This window comes from Oryctolagus cuniculus, chromosome 4 (assembly GCF_051225735.1).
Source record: "Oryctolagus cuniculus isolate XC-2025 breed Fujian yellow rabbit chromosome 4, ASM5122573v1, whole genome shotgun sequence".
Classification (NCBI taxonomy): Eukaryota; Metazoa; Chordata; class Mammalia; order Lagomorpha; family Leporidae; genus Oryctolagus; species Oryctolagus cuniculus.
This window is the reverse complement of record NC_142870.1, coordinates 76433126-76448545: the sequence shown is the minus strand read 5'-3', so window position 1 is coordinate 76448545 and position 15420 is coordinate 76433126. Positions and strand designations below refer to the sequence as shown.

The window sequence follows — 15420 nt, the reverse complement described above, 5'->3', positions numbered from 1 at the left end:
TTTCAAAATTACCTTTTAAAAGACTAGACAGATTTTTCCCACAAATATTGGAACATTTATCAGTTTCTTAACCTAACAGCAGATTAACCATATTTAACTTGCATTTGTGGATCATATTGTGGAAAAAAAATGCACTGCATTAAAAAAAAAAAGAAGGAGCAGTAATCTCGGCTCAGTGATATGATCACACAAATAAAACCTGGGTGGGGGGTTGGCATTGTGGTAGAGAGGGTAAAGCCGCTGCCTGAATGCAGTGCTGGCATCCCATATGGGCACTGGTTTGAATCCCGGCTGCTCCACTTACAATCCAGCTCTCTGCTATGGCCTGGGAAAGCAGTAGAAGATGCCCATGTCCTTGGGCTCCTGCACCCACATGGTAAGACCTCGAGGAAGTCCCTGGCTCCTGGCTTCGGATCAGCACAGCTCCGGCCATTGAGGCCAACTGGGGAGTGAACCAACAGATGGAAGACCTTTCTCTCTTTCTGCCTCTCCTTCACTTCCTGTGTAACTCTGACTTTCAAATAAATAAAAAATAAATCTTAAAAAAAAAAAAACAAAAAAAAACCTGCGACCCTGGGGACCAAGTGAGGAAACAGATTTACTTCTCAACAGCTCATGTTCTTTATCAGGTAAAAAAAGCAGTTGATGGTTTTGTAATCCATATTTCATTGGTTCCTGCCATTGCCTGCTGATGCTGGTGATGTTGGACTTCAGCTCCTTGCAAAGTCCCCTGTCCAAAATTTCTGAGAGCCCATGGGTTCCTGCTACCCACGTGGGAGATTGGACTGAGTTCTTGGTTCCCAGCTTTTGCCTTGGACCAGACCTGGCTGTTGCAGATACTTGGGGAATGAACCCTTCTGTCTCATGGGCAAATAAATAAATAAATAAGAAGCCTTATCTGTAGCCACATGGATATCTGCTGCTGAGGTTTCCATTGTCTGGCACTCATCAGTGAGACAGCCCCGTGAAACCAGGTCACCACTACCTTCTGTTGGAAATCCATCTCCTGATCTCCCATGTGACCCTCGAGTAATCAAAATGCTTCTGTGTTTACTGAAGTCTGCAAAATCATACCATATTTTCTGCACAAGTGGCCACAAGATGCAATCATTCAACTTTGGATTATATTTTGTGATGCAATAAATATTTTAGTGCTCTTATTTCTGTTTTTGATGTTCTCCAAGGGGAGTCCTTGGGGTTTGCATTACTGTATGAATCTTCAAGATACATAAGGAAGGGTGACATTCAGAACAGGTTAACAACTGGTATGATGTGAGTACTGAACAACTGGGACACTGGCTGGTGACTGAGGCAGTGCAAATTGAAGAACAGTGTGGCCAACCTCCCCTCACCTCTGGCACCAACCCTTCCTGGCAGTCTTTCTACCAAAACCCTTATTTAAACCACCTGTTGGCAGCCTGCGCCTACTAATTTGCCAGATATGCCAAGACATGTTTGAAGGCCAGTAGCGAACACAGCTTTGTTCTACATTGTGATTCTTTTTTAATATTTCAATGTATTTAATTTTTAAAAATTGACACCCAAAGCATATTATAGCAACAATACCGGAAATTTTTTTAATGTAAGGAAAACATTCAGAAAACCAAAAAAATTAATGAAGCAAATGTTTTTCTTTGGGGGCATTCCTGCTGAGTGCTTCCTTATATACAAAAACTTTATAAAACTGTAATTTTAATGGTTATAACTAGGCCTCATTTTCCAATTATAATCACCTACTCGTTTTGCAAACATTTACTGAGTTGCTACTACGTGTAACTGAGATCAAAAGAAATCCTTCATATATTCATGTAATTCTATCTAATGAGGAAGAAACTTAGATATAAAGGCAAATCATGTATGTGTTGTGCTTTCTGGCAACTCCCTGTTGATGAATTTTTTTCCTACTCAGTGGTTTCCCTTGTATTTAGAAGTACTTCACATTAACTCCTCTGATGCTAGATTAAAAGCTTAACCTCCACAAAATAGTTTACTCAGAGTTCCAGTTGACAAAGCTCTATAAGAGATTTGCTTTTAATTTTGAAAGAACCCATACCCGTTTCACACTGGAAATATTTAAAAAATGCAGTTGAATAAACTATAGTGAGGTTTTAAAAACATATCAGCAGTTTTCTCAAATACAGGCATATGTGTTTCCTACCACAAGTGACACAGTTTTGAGCTTACAGTAAGTAGATACACAGTGAGCACTTCCTGGTGTAATAAGGATACATTGTTTTTATCTTTTCTTGTATTTTTCAACACTGATCAATGTTTATGAAATCTTATACAACCACAAAGTGTTTCATGATTAAAAACTAAAATAATGGGAGTACTTCTGATAAGAAAACTAACAATTAAAACTGTATTCAAATTGTATTCTTTTTTTAATTTATTTATTTATTTTTGACAGGCAGAGTGGACAGTGAGAGAGACAGAGAGAAAGGTCTTCCTTTTGCCGTTGGTTCACCCCCCAATGGCCACTGTGGCCAGTGCACTGTGCTGATCTGAAGCCAGGAGCCAGGTGCTTCCTCCTGGTCTCCCATGCGGGTGCGGGGCCCAAGGACCTGGGCCATCCTCCACTGCACTCCCGGACCACATCAGAGCTGGACTGGAAGAGGAGCGAACGGGAGAGAATCCGGCGCCCCCACCGGGACTAGAACCCAGTGTGCTGGCGCTGCAGGCAGAGGATTAGCCTAGTGAGCCATGGCGCCGGCCAAATTGTATTCTTAAAAATGGTTAGAGAGTGTTCCAGTGTTGTGGTGGGTTAAGCCACCACCTGCAATGCTGGTATCCCATATACAAGCACCAGTCTGAGTCCCAGTGTTTTGTTTCTGATCCAGCTCTCTTCTAATGTACCTGGGAAGGCAGAGGAAGATGGTCCAAGTACTTGGTTTCCTGCCATTTATGTGGGAGACTTGAATAGAGCAACTGGTTCCTGGCTTTGGCCTGGCCCAGCCCCAACCATTATGGCCATTTGAGGAGTAAACCAACAGATGGAAATCTCCCTCTCTTTCATTTTTTTTTTTTCTAATTTATTTGACAGGTAGATATATAGACAGTGAGAGAGAGAGAGAGACAGAGAGAAAGGTCTTCCCTCTGTTGGTTCATCCCCGTATGGCCACCACGGCCGGTGCTGCACCGATCCAAAGCCAGGAGCCAGGTACCTCCTCCTGGTCTCCCATGTGGGTGCAGGGGCCCAAGCACCTGGGCCATCCTCCACTGCCCTTTTGGGCCACAGCAGAGAGCTGGACTGGAAGAGGAGCAACCGGGACTAGAACCCAGTGCTCACATGGGATGCTGGCACCACAGGCAGAGGATTAAGTGAGCCATGGCGCCGGCCCTCATCTCCCTCTCTCTCTGTCTCTCATTCTGCCTTTTCAATAAATAAATAGATCTTTAAAAGAAAACTGGTTAGAGAAAGTAGAAATGTACTGAGAGAAAAATGTAATTAGCTATCTCAGGCTGATTCCCTAAAAAGAAAAAAAATCTAAATTGTTGTTTTCCTGAGATTCCCAAATGCTCTTAAAAGGGAAATAAAAGTCATTTTGGGAAATATAGTTATTATTTTTATAAATTATTATTCTAATCTTCAAGTACTGGACACTACTAATACATATTAATTATAAAAATAATGACTGGGTTAATGGGCTTCCAAAATGGGAATATAAACTGGTTGTAGCCACTGCGGAAGACAGTATGGAAATACCTCAGAAATCTGAATATAGACCTACCATGTGACCTACCCATCCCACTCCTGGGAATTTATCCAAAGCAAAAGAAATCAGTATTTGAAACAGTTATTTGCACCCCCATGTTCACTGCAACACAATTCATAATAGCTAAGATAGGGAATCAGCCCTGAACTGCAAAAACCCTCTCCCGTAAGAATCCTTTCTTTTCCATAGTATCTAGCACTTTCCACTACTGTCTGATCTGATGTTACATTCCTCAGAGCTTTTCACATTCCCTCCCATTTGCTCTTAGAATTCCGTCCTGCAGGGCACAGTAATGAAGTTACAGCGATGATGCATCTTGTTGGCCACAATCCAAGAGACTCTGGCCTTACTGGGGGAAATAGGCCGTATGCATTTTGGAATTGGTCTTTGGATAATCCAGGGGACTTCATTTTTTCCCCAACTTTTTTTTTCTTTCCTTACCCTTAAAAAATTCAATAGTTAAAAATGAAATGCCAATTTTCTTGTAGCTTTCACATCTACATAATATAAGGAGAAGTACTTTTATTCTGTTATGAGAGATGTGAATCTTATTCCCTTGTGAAGAAAATCTGACCATTTCTGATTTACAGCTGACTATTAAGGTACTAAAATATTTGTTCTGAGAATTTCTCAGACTTGTATTTATTACCTCCCTCTCTCTCCTCCTTTCTTTCTTAGTTGGGTTGCAGGAATCCAAATACTTGAGCCATCACCTGCTGCCTATCACAGGCACATTAGCAGGAAATTGGAATCAAGAGCAGGGCCAGAACTTGAACCTAGGTATTCCAATATGGGATGTAGGCATCTTAAAAGTGGTATCTTTTTTTTTTTTTGACAGGCAGAGTGGACAGTGAGAGAGAGAGACAGAGAGAAAGGTCTTCCTTTTGCCGTTGGTTCACCCTCCAATGGCCGCCGCGGCCAGCGCGCTGCGGCCGGCGCACCGTGCTGATCCGATGGCAGGAGCCAGGAGCCAGGTGCTTTTCCTGGTCTCCCATGGGGTGCAGGGCCCAAGCACCTGAGCCATCCTCCACTGCACTCCCTGTCCACAGCAGAGAGCTGGCCTGGAAGAGGGGCAACCGGGACAGAATCCGGCACCCGACCGGGACTAGAACCCGGTGTGCCAGCGCCACTAGGCAGAGGATTAGCCTAGTGAGCCGCGGCACCGGCCAAAAGTGGTATCTTAACCACTTTGTCAAACCCCTGCCCCTACTTATTATATTTCAATGCATATGAAAACAAACCTGAATTGTCTAGAATTTGCTGTAAAAAAGTATGCCTAGGGATGGACATTAGGAGCATCTGTGAATATGTGGTTTGGGATGCTGGCAGCCCATCTTGGAGTGCTGTGTTGAAGTCCCTAGGGCCTCCACTTGATTCCAGCTTCTTGCTAATGCATACTTTGGGAAGCAACAGATGGTGGCTCAAGTCCCTACCACCAATGAGGGAGATTCAGATTGGGTTCTAGGCTTCTGGCTACTGCCTGTTCCAGCTCAAGCTGTTGTGGGCATTTGGGGTGTGAATCAGAGGGTGGAAGATATCCATCTTTCTGTCTCTGTCTCTTTCAAATAAAGTGAAAATAAAGTTTTTAAAAAATTTAATTGATCCACACTTTTAAAATCAACAACAACAAACAATCCACTTAAGAAATGGGCAAAGAACGTGAATAGGCATTTTTCAAGAGAGGCGATACAAATGGTCAACAGACACATAAGAAAATGCTCAGGATCATTAAACACCAGGGAAATGCAAATCAAAACCACAATGAGGTTTCACCTCACTACAGTTAGAATAGCTCCCATACAGAAATCAACAAGTAACAAATGCTGGTGAGGATGTATGGGAAAAGGTACTCAGGTCCGCTGTCAGTGGGAATATAAACTGGTGTAGCCACTGCGGAAGACAGTATGGAAATACCTCAGAAATCTGAATATAGACCTACCATGTGACCCAGCCATCCCACTCCTGGGAATTTATCCACAGCAAAAGAAATCAGTATTTGAGTTATCTGCACTCCCATGTTCACTGTAACACAATTCATAATAGCTAAGATAGGGAATCAGCCCAGATGTCCAACAACTGTTGACTGGATAAAGGAATTATAGTATATATACACTACAGAGTACTATCAGCTGTAAAAAAAAAAAAATGAATCCTGTCTTATGCCATAAGATGGACGCAACTGGAAACCATTACACTTTGTGAGATAAACCAATCTGAAAAAGACAGATATCATATGTGTTCCCTGATCTGAGGTAACTAATAGAGTACCTGAAATGCCATGTATTGGAGTGAAATAGACATTGTGAGATTCAGTGATCATTTATAGCCCTTGTCTTTTCCATTGAAGAACAGTGTTTTTGTTTTTTTTTTTTTTCTCTTCATACTATTTTTTGAACTTTTTATTTAGAGTAGAGTTAACTATATGATCATTAAGCATACTGAAAATAGATGTTTGCAAAAAGAGTGGGGATGTGAGAGAAGGGGGAGGAAAGCTTGATGCATGTGCTGGAGGGAGAGTAGAGGAGGAAGTGCCACTATGTTCCTAAATCTGTATATATGAAATATATGGAACTTGTATAACTTAAATAAAAATTTAAAAAATTAAAGAAAATGGTGTACTAGATACTTTAACACTTTGTATTGGAGAGTACAGTAATGTAAAACCTAAAAGCATTGTTACATCTTGACATAATAAATGAATGTCCAAAGTGCTTCAATATATAGACTACTCCAGATAATTTTGCTACTTTGCTACTTGTAGCTTATTGTATTTTTTTAAAGAAACTCAAGGTCATTATCATTGTATCACACAAAATAAGTGCTTTAATTGGTACAGCTATATAGTTTTTTGATTTTTGAAAAACCCATAGAGACAGCATTCTTGTCCTTAAAATATGATAGTCCTTTCAGTATAATGTCTTAAAGTCTTTGCCTTTAAAATCCGTTGGATGGAAATATGCAGACTTTTCAAATCTCCTTATGTTTATTTTTTGTTTACATAGGGAACAATGTTTATGGTTTTGTGTACAGTAGGGGTCTACAATAGGAAGAGCATATTTTCAAATAATTTTTAATGATTTAGTATTTTTATAAATCATTTTTGTCTTCTTCTGCTGTAAATTCTGTGAATCCCTTGCTTACTCATGCATAAGTGTACTTGCAAAGTGTACCAAATATACAGGTTTAGTTCCTTTGCCTGCTAGTTATTGTTTCACATGTGTAGTATTTTAATTGAGATGTTAAATGGTGGACAAGTACTGTGGATGTGAATGTGGGAAGTAATTTTAATCATACGCCATTGGTCATAAGACCTAATTTCTAGTAATCATTGCTGTTTTATTTAACAATGCCTTGTTGCTTTGTATGCATTAACATTTCAGTGTAAAGACTGTGTGTTTATCCAACAAGGAAATACAGTATTTAAACTGACCAACCTAATATCACAAGTACTTTGAGATTGCCAAATGTAAACTAATAGCCTTAATTAAAATGATGCAGTTTTATATAACTTAGCATCAATAGTTCAATAAATCTGTATTGGCATAAAAGTATGCTTAGATCAAAGTATTTAATCAACACATCCTGATTTTAGTTCATGTGAATTCATTTACTTAACTCAGTATGAAAATATTTGCACTTTTATCTAAAAAAGCTCTCGAGGAAATGCAAGTAGAAATGGAATAAAATAAATAAAATAAAAGTAGTGTGAGATAATGTAATCAGTTCAATAAGATAATAAACTTATGGTGGCCAGTGCTGTGGCGTAGGGGGTAAAGCCACCACCTGCAGCGCCGGCATCACCTATGGGCCCCAGTTCAAGTCCCAGATTCTCCACTTCCTGTCCAGCTCTCTGCTATGGCCTGGGAAAGCAGTTGAAGAGGACTCAACTACTTGGGCCCCTGTACCCACGTGGGAAATCCCAAAGATGCTCCTGGTTTTGCATCGGCCCAGCTTTGTTGTTGTGGCCATTTGGGGAGTGAACCAGTGGATGGAAGAACTCTCTTTGCCCTCTCTGTGACTCTGCTTTCCAAATAAATAAATAAATCTTTTTACAAAACTTATGATTATACTGTCAGAAGCAAAAAATGTGATAAGCATAAACAACTAAAAGGATTCCTCAAGGCTTTGCTTTTATCTTAGTACCAGCTGTCTTTGACAATTAAGAGTATTTGGGACAGTTTTGTGTAGCTATTAAAATACTGCTTGAGATGCCCCTGTTTCATATTGAAGTGCCCAGATTTGAATCTCAGTTTGGCTTCTGATTCCAGCTTCTTGTTAATGCACATCTAGGAAGCAGTAAATGATGGCTCAAGTACTTGGATCCTTGCCACCAACATGGGAGACCATGATTAAGTTTCTGGTTACTTGAGGATAAGAGTAACAACCATACTTATGTTGGCAAATTACACTGTTTGACAACTTTCTGATGAACTCAAAATATAACTTTTAGAATTTATTATTTAACTTTTCATGTAGTTGTTCTCGAAAGGGTTAATAAAGCTCCCTAAGAGCATAGGACCATTCATGTATTTCTTTGTATCAGATGCCTACCAGATACCTTGCATTTGTATGTACTTAATAAATATTGCCTGGTTTTCTGAATTCAATTCATGACAAAAGAATTATCAGTAAAAACTTGGTTGGAAGGCTCTGCTGAGATTTGGAGTTTTTGTTAAAACTTCCATTGTATTCAGAGGCTGCTGAGGTACGTGTGAATTACAGTGAAGAGATGTGTTATTTTGAGAGCCAATTCCTTTTAAAATCAAGAAAATAGAAATTTATTACAAAAATACTAAACAAAAACATTTGGAGTGAATATTTCCATGTATAATTAAACATGAAAATATACTAACAAAATTATTTTGTTTTTCTTTTCAATCTTCACCTAAATGTATTTATATTTTGCAGAATTGGAAATATGGTACATATATATATATATATATATATGAGTATAATCTGCAGTCTGCATTTTTCAAATAGTATTGTTTCCTAAATATATTTTTTAGTTGCCTTTAGTCCTTGCTGGCTACCTACTATGGAGCTAAGATAGCATAGCTTAGTTCACTGCTCTTCTATTATCCATTATTGGCTTCTTTATTTTCTCTTGGTTCTAATATTTTTTTTTAAAGATTTATTTATTTATTTGAAACAGTTACAGAGAGACAGAGACACAGAGAGGTTTTCCATCTGCTGGTTCATTCCCTAAATGGCCACAATGGCTGGAGCTGGGCTGATCCAAAGCCAGGAGCCAGGAGCTTCTTCCAGGTCTTCCATGTGGGTGCAGGGGTCCAAGCACTTGGGACACCTTCCATTGTTTTCCCAAGCCATAGCAGAGAGCTGGATCATAAGTGGAGCAGCTGGGACTTGAACTGGTACTGAAGGTAGCTTTATCTGCTATGCCACAGTGCTGGCACCTGGTTCAAATCTTATATGCTACATTAATTTCACAGTACCTTTAGGTTTCTGAATATCTTGTTACATGTATTTCTGTCATTGCATATCCTCTTGTCTTTGCCTGGAGTGTTCTTCCCTTTCTTACCCATCTGGACAACTAATTTTATGTAAGCTAGTTGTCAACAAACTTTTTTATCTTAATCTTGAACTAATATAGTATGTATATTATGATATATACAAAAATAAAAAGGAAGAAAGTATAATAAAGAACATTTTAAAAATAATAAGATCCTAAATCTTTTTTTTTTAATATTTACTTTACATATTTGTTTGAAAGAGTTACAGAGAGAGGTAGAGACAGAGAAAGAGGTCCTCCCTCCACTAGTTCACTCCCCATATGGCTGCAATGGCTGGAGCTGTGCCGATCTGAAGCCAGGAGCCAGGAGCTTCTTCCCGGTCTCCATGTAGGTGCAGGGCCCAAGGACTTGGGCCATCTTCTACTGCTTTCCCAGGCCATAACAGAGAACTGGATCGGAAGAGGAGCAGCTGGGAGTAGAACCAGCGCCCATATGGGATGCCAGCGCTTCAAGACAGGGCTTTAACCTGCTGCACCACAGTGTTGTCCCGTATTTTATGTATTTGAGAGAGAGAGAAAGAGAGAGAGAGAGAGATCTTCCATCTGCTGGTTCACTTCCCAAATAGCTGTGATGGTCAGGGCCATGCCAGGCCAAAGCCAGGAGCCAGTAGCTTTACCCAGGCCAGGTCTCCCACATGGGTGGCATGGGATCAAGAACTCCAGCCATTTTCTGATGCCTTCCCAGGCATGTTAGCAGGGAGTTGCACTGGATGTAGAGCAGCTGGTGCTTTAACTGGCGCTCTAATATGGATGCTGGTGTGGCAGGCAGTTAACCTGAAGTACCACAATGCCAGACCCAAGACCCTAAACCTTTTTGTTCTCCAATTACTCCCTTCCCCTTTAAAAACACTATTAACACTGTCCCAGATGCTGAGTTTTTAAACATTTTGGTAATCGTGAAGACTTCATGCTAGCATAACTACAGCTCCATCATACTTCAATTTAGGATAAGGTTTGACTCTAATAATAGTAGACAGTAGGAGCTGGCCCTGTGGCAGAACGGGGTGAGCCACTGCCTGCAGTGCAGGCATCCCATATGAGTGCAGGTTTGAGTCCCGGCTGCATCTCTCCCAATCCAGCTCTCTGCTATGGCCTGGGAAAGTGGAAGATGGCTCAAGTCCTTGGGCCTCTGCATCTGTGTGGGAGACCTGGAAGAAGCTCCTGCTTTGAATCTGCCCAGCTCTGGCTATTGTAGTCACTTGTGGAGTGAAGCAGTGGATAGAAGACCTCTCCCTCTGTAACTCTGCCTTTCAAACAAATAAATAAAAATCTTCTAAAAAAATAGTAGTAACTTCTATTACAAAAATTTTTATTAGGAATTTCAGAAATTTGAGGATTTCCTCCTGTCAAATTTGATTAGCATATTATTATTTTTACCCAGTGATGTGGCTGATTAAGAGCTCTTACCAAGAGAATGTCAGTGTCATTTTGTTTGTTCTTGAACAACTAATAAAATCTGTAATCTATACTTATTTGCAGAAATCATTTTTCGTCACCTATGGGAGTCAATTTAGTTAAAACCAAGTAATGATCTAGAAATGCACTTAAAAATGCGGCTCACTAGGCTAATCCTCCGCCTGCAGCGCCAGCACCCTGGGTTCTAGTCCTGGTTGGGGCGCCGGATTCTGTCCTGGTCGCTCCTTTTCCAGTCTAGCTCTCTGCTGTGGCCTGGGAAGGCAGTGGAAGATGGCCCAAGTGCTTGGGCCCTGCACCCTCATGGGAGACCAGGAGGAAGCACCTGGCTTCTGGCTTCGGATCAGCACAGCGTGCCGGCCGTAGCAGCCATTTGGGGGTGAACCAACGGAAGGAAGACCTTTCTCTCTGTCTCTCTCTCACAGTCTAACTCTGCCTGTCAAAAAAAAAGAGAGAGAAAGAAAGAACGAACGAACGAACGAATGAACAACGTTGCTGAACATTTCAAAAAGCAGGGCACCTCACTGTGGGATTTGCCCACTTCCCTCAGGATAGTTATATTGTAGACCATGTAACATCTGCTTCTTTGATGTAGGAACTAAGGCTGGGGCCAGTGTCAACAAATAAATTAACCATTGTAAAGGTAATTTTTTTAAAGATCTATACATCTTATTTGAAAGACAAAGTGACAGAGAAGGAGAGACAGATTTTGTTGTTGTTGTGCAGGCTTGCTTGATTTATTCTGATTATTTAATATAAAATGATGCAACTGTGACCCCAAAGTGTACAAAGTAAAAATGCAGCTGCAAGAAGGGGGCAGGAACAGGGCTCTGGGGATTTTGGCATGTCAGGAAGTGAGGCAGACTCCTCCCCAGGGCCAGGGCAGGAGCTTGACAAGCTGGGCCCAGGGGGAACTTTGTGCAAGGAAGGGGAGAAAGACCTCCCCTGGCCTAGTCAGGAGCCCAGAAGTGCCACATGGAGCCAGGAGAGTACCATTTCCTGGGATGGAGCAGGGAGGGAGTGCTCTTGTAGTAGAAGCTAGGAGGGGCAGCCTGCCCAGGAGATGCGAGCTAGGTCACAGCAGCCAGAAATGCCTGAGGAAGGCACAGTGCCTGAGAACCTGGCTGGCAGGGCTCATGGGGGAGCTGAAGGGGCAACCCAGGGCAACCTGGCCCAGAAGGATGCCCAGTAAGGGTCTGCAGACTCCTTGGGGCTGCCCTTCTTAAAAAGAGAAAATCTTCTGTCTGATGCTTCACTCCCCAAATGCCTGCCAACAGCTGGGGTCAGTCCAGGTTGAACCCAGGGACTCCATCTGAGTCTCCCACATGGATGGGAGGAACCCACATACTTGGGCCATCATCCATTATCTGCTGGCTCCCAGGCCCACTAGCAGGAAGCTGTACTGGAAGAATGAAATAGCTGGGACTCGACTCCTGCCTTTTAAAAAATTTGAGGCAGAGAGACATACACTCAGAGATGGACAAGGAAACAGAGAGAGACAGAGAGTGCCCATTCCCACTGGTTCACTTCCCATATGTCTACAACATCTGGTCCTGGGGTCAAAGCCAGGAGGCAGAACACAATCCAGGTTTCCCTTATGGGTGGCAGGAATTCAGTCACTTGAGCCATCATCACTGTCTTTGGGTCTGTGTGGGCAAGAACCTGGAGTCAGGAGCTAGGGCAAGGTATCTGATATGGGGATCTTAACCCTTCCTGTTAATCTTCACATTGGTCCTGCTATTGGTGGGCTTTCCTAGGGTTTATCACTTAACAATTCTTTCCATCTCATTGTATCTCACTGCAAGTACCTGGAGCAGAGTGAATATCCTATTACATTTTAAGCACCCAATAACATTTAGGTGTTTGATTCATATTGGCCAAATAAGTGAAATCCTGGGAAGAGTTGGCTCACATTCTGTTGGGAATGGTTCACTCTGGCTTCAACAAAATAAAGTGTACCTTATAATCTATGTGTTCCTTTATTATTAATCCCGCCTTCAGGGGCCAGTGTTGTGGTGCAGGTTAAGCTGTGACTTTCGACACCCGCAGAGAGGTGAGGACTATGTACAAGAAAGAGGTATGTGAACCTTGGTTCTGCATTTTAGTTTTGTGAACCTTGGGTAAGTTAGTGAACCTTTACTGCGCCTCAGTTTCCACATGCAAAAATTGCAAGTGATAACAGTACTTAACTTCACAGGATTATTTTAAAGTTTAAGAGGGTTATGCACAAGGAACTGAAGAGCGCATTGGAACACTGATACACTGTAAACAATAAATATTAACTGTTAAAATTATTATGACTTTTTATGTGATTAACAGCATATGACAGGTAGAGTAGGTTTGAAAGTTCAGAGAAAATGACAGAATGTTGTTTTCAATAGTTCTGTATTCTCACACAAACTTTGTCCTCAAGTCCTAATTTTAGACTGAAATACACCCTTTTTTCTCCTATAAAATTTCCCCCACTTGGTCAAGTCTTTAAACAATATCAGTTCAAAATATTGGAAGGCAGGACAGCAAAACTAATTATAACCTTAGAGTAGACTACTTTTGTATTTATATACAAACAACCGTGTTTCCAATTTGTATAATTAAACATTTGTTATTTATTTTCCTGCTGGTGTAACTGAACAGGGATGGGAAGTACAGAAGGAGGCAGGATTTAAAGCTTTGCATCACAGGACATTCAGGAAACAGTGGCAAAGGTCTTTCATAATAGCATGGAGAGGCACGATTAAGATGACAGAGTTGCCAAGCACTGAGTTTGCTTTTAACATTCTTTACCCTCCCCCATAGCATCCATGACCTCATGTTCTCTTTTAATTGCAAAGAACAAGAGTCTCTACTGCTATAAAAATGCAATCTTAGGTTTGAGATTACAAATTGATTGCCTATTGGTCACATCTAGCCTGAGATGTTTTTAGTTTGGCCTGCAGGGTTTTAAAATGCTAGTAGCCAATACTTAAAAAATCCAGAGACTTTGCACAAAAATCCAACTTCAAGGTTTCTTTTGGAATAAAACCGAGTGTCTCTGAACAGAACCAACATTTTGCAAGGGCAACAACCCGCTCGCACTCAGCAGCTAGTCCCTTTAGTTAAGCATGTAAGCTCCAATTTGTCATATTCCCTATCATCCCCCACTGTCTTGCACCAGGCCAGTCTCATTTGTTTTCCTGCAAGCCCTATCTAGACTTTCCTGTCTCCCATCAAAGGTTACTTCCTTACCTCTCAAGCCCTTCATTAGTTCTGCAAAGCAGCAGCCAGGTAATCTGATCAAGTATGGGTTCTTTCACAGGTGCTTTCTGGAGATAGCATCTTAACAGAAAGGGATGACTCTGCAGGTGGAAATGACAGGCGCCACTGGATTACAGTCGGGATGGCAACTGCCCCCTCTACGTTCTCTGCTGTCCTAACACAGCCCCACCTTACTGGACGAAAGGAACTGCTTCTCTGGCAGAACAATAGACACTGGTTTATGTATGAGGCCTTCTCCGAAACCACTTCTATAGTTCAGTGAGGCTCCCAAAGACCCAAAGCTACTATGGGCTCTTCCGACTCCCCGTTGCCTCGGAGGCTTCAGGAAATCCGGCTTGACCGCATTTCCCCTCACCTGCTTTCGGGGCCAGTTCTGAGCCGGGCGGTCGCGCCCAAGGAGCGCGCGCATCCAGCATGAGCTCATCTTTCGGGGGGCGTTTCCAGAAGGCCCGGCCCGGGCGCGCGCACCAACCACAGTGAACCCCACTCTGTCAATGGCCCCGGACAGGGCGAGGCGCGGCCGCCCATAGGCGCTGCCTCTCTGGAAGCTTTGTTCGTACTTTAGCATCTGAGGGCTCGCACCCCGCTGGGGAGACCCCTTCGGCCGTCAGGCCCTTTCAGGAAAGACGCCGCTGACACTCGGCAGGCGCGATCTCGGGCTGAGGGCAGAGCCAGCCGCGCCCCGCGGAGAGCCTCTCGTGGGCGGGGGGAGCCCCTGGACCCTCTGCTCATTTGAGCGCGCCTCAGAAACCGGCCCCGCCGACCGCAGCAGTTTCGGACGGCTGAGGGGAGGGCTCGTGCTTCCTTAACTGCGGTTTCCACACCGGTCGGGAGCAGCCACAAGCGAGCCCGACACACAAGTCCGCCCCAGCCCAGTCAAGCTTCTCTCAGCTCCTGGGACCGCCGCCGAAGGCCAAACGCCAATCACGCTGCAGCTAGGTCTTGCGATTGGATGGCAGTCAGGGCCCATTGGCCACCGCTAAGGGTTTCGGCCTCCCTCCCTTTCTCTTTCGCCACCCCTCCCGGCTCCAAAGCTTCCGGCCAATGAGACGGCACCTTATAGACATCCTCCCTCCGCTTTCCTCGCCCCACCTTGGCGAGGGGGGAGGTCTTCTGACTGGCCACATGTCCTCGGAAGCCCCCTGCCCTTCGCCAATCATCGAGGGAGGTTCACTCCCAGCGGAGTTTTCCAGCCAATTACGAAGCAGCCCCAACTCGCAGCCCTGCAGCTTCACCAGCGACTCTGGGTTTCACCGTCCTTAACTCTTTAATGCTTATTCGCGAGGGCGACGACTGTGATTGGCCCCTGTTGCCCTCGTCGAATTTGTCCTCCAGCCAGCCACAGAACAAGCCGAATCCACCTTCTTTCCGTTCGGATGCCTTCGGCATTTTCCGCTCTCTAGGCGAGGCTTCCCGGGGGCCCTTTCTAATTGGCTCTTCAGGCCGATCGGCTTTTTCCGGGAGGAGCCGCAAAGAAACGACGCCCGTGATTGGCTTCGCTGGGGG

At 43.1% G+C, this 15420-nt stretch overlaps 1 non-coding gene across 2 annotated transcripts in view; it reads right to left on the bottom strand.

Moving 5' to 3' along the window:
- The window catches only part of LOC103350545 (uncharacterized), a 53854-nt gene extending 39058 nt beyond the window's left edge, over positions 1–14796 (bottom strand). The window contains exons 1-3 of one of the 2 annotated variants that reach the window (XR_016233125.1): positions 14270–14581; positions 13885–13994; positions 5468–5606 (exon numbers count right to left, since the gene is read on the bottom strand). This is a non-coding gene — a transcript (uncharacterized LOC103350545). Of the gene's footprint in view, positions 1–5467; positions 5607–13884; positions 13995–14269 lie in introns of those variants that run through there. The other variant, XR_016233126.1, reaches the window with a different exon arrangement.
- Between the last annotated feature and the right edge of the window lie 624 nt (positions 14797–15420).